The sequence below is a fragment of the Saccoglossus kowalevskii genome, chromosome 3 (assembly GCF_978046115.1).
Source record: "Saccoglossus kowalevskii chromosome 3, keSacKowa6.1, whole genome shotgun sequence".
Taxonomy (NCBI): domain Eukaryota; kingdom Metazoa; phylum Hemichordata; class Enteropneusta; family Harrimaniidae; genus Saccoglossus; species Saccoglossus kowalevskii.
The window spans coordinates 39,994,343-39,996,078 of record NC_140643.1 but is presented as its reverse complement, the minus strand read 5'-3'; the positions used below and the strand labels follow the sequence as shown (position 1 = coordinate 39,996,078).

Here is a 1,736-nt window from a genome sequence, read left to right as displayed (position 1 = left end):
CTATAATAGGGACAACTTCAGCATGGATGCCATATTGTACTAAAAAATGCCAACAGATTTTTTTTTTTATTTTGCCACCCCACTAATCATTATTGACGGGGACAATGTCATTTGCATTGACCTGTTAATTATTATTGTATATATATAGTTAAACCAAGAGCAATGTGCCTGCAGTTACACTGCAGTTACTATTTCTGAAAAGTTCAAATTTTTGTTTCATTTTTATATTACACAATGTAATTCAGCTGAAATTTAATTACTGCTAATCACGGTGTCGGTGAGTAGTGGCGAACCACCACGCCAGTAGGTTGACGGTATTTTGAATTCGAATTTCACCTTCAAAAACGCCTACTAGACTCCCGCAATCTGAATTCCTAAATGGAGTCAATTTGTGTAGTTTTCTTGATTTATTCTGCAGATATCGGTAAAATGTAGGTAAGGCTTTGGCGAAATTCGAAGGAGCAACTAATATTCTTCAACCTGGTATTTTTTTTAGATTTTATTTTTTATTTGTTTCGTCTGTTTTTTCGAGTTTAAACAATGTGAGCTGGCTGGAGCCTTCATCCCTTGTCTATTTCTTACACTAGAAACCAGCCGATACCCCCCCCCCCCCCGCTCATAGAGACTGCGTATTACAGTTGATTATAGTTCCTGGGCTCCCTGTGATTATACCGACGTTAGCGACCGAGAATAACACGGCTTTTCGGTAAGTTTATCATTGTCAAATGCAACGAAAGTCATTTTTATGTTAATATTGTGGCTCGAATGGTTCGACTTTAGATCGTTATTTTGCATAGTTATTCTGGGAGTGACGATTTTGTTTCCACCGTTTCGACCGAACACCAGTGTCTTTTTCCAGTCGCCTGCCCTGGAGACGGGTGATGTTTTGTTGACGATCGGGCCAACATCGTCTACGGTATTGAAGCCGTAGCTGTAAATATTCATCAAATTGTATCAACATTTTGTACATTATACAATAACTCTATTTTAAAGTAATTGAGCTGATTTGGACTGGAATAAAATATTTTTTATTGGAACACATCGCAATTGATCAGGAAATTTTTTTTTGCTCCAATTTTCTGCGTCGATGCCGTGGGCCGGTGACCGTTATACAATTTAAAATCAGTTTGCATTGTTTACTATAGCTGTTTACAGTGCTCTAATCATTACGATTTACTTATTTTTTTGCTTCCATTCTAGATAATTATGCTCAGTGATGTAAAATTGAAGCGATGACTGAATGAACGAACCTTGGCTGGCGAAGATGTATCTGGAAGTGTACACATTTGTTGGAAGTGAACAAAATATTCAATGTAATGACAATAATTGTAAAATGCTGTGGAATTTCTTTTGCAAATAAAAAATATACTAGCAATTTTCTATTAATGGTTTATTCAAGTGGTCAAAATATAATGTACAGAAAGATTGCCCGTAGAGTATCGCTACACTGAAAAGTAAGCAACCGACAGCCTGTATAAAAGTTTATAAATAAATAAACGCTGCTCGGACTGATAAATATGATACCAAATATTATCAAATATTATCTTCTATATATCGCCTGTATAAAAGGGGGGCTGTGATTGGTTGTTACTTACGCGAGATTTGAACGGGACTTACATAGGCGTCGGATCAGATGTAGGTAGGGCGGAATAAAAAAAAATCACAAAATCAAAGTAAAATAATAAAATAAAAGAGCATTAATAACAAAAGTAATAAAAAATAAAATTAAAATAAGT

The 1,736-nt window shown here is 35.4% G+C and overlaps 1 long non-coding RNA gene across 1 annotated transcript; it reads left to right on the top strand.

Moving 5' to 3' along the window:
- The first annotated feature begins 609 nt into the window (after positions 1–609).
- On the top strand, positions 610–1,375 carry LOC146747977 (uncharacterized). The gene is made up of 2 exons (XR_014928900.1): positions 610–706; positions 1,201–1,375. It is a non-coding gene; the product is annotated as an uncharacterized LOC146747977 (long non-coding RNA).
- Positions 1,376–1,736: the final 361 nt, after the last annotated feature.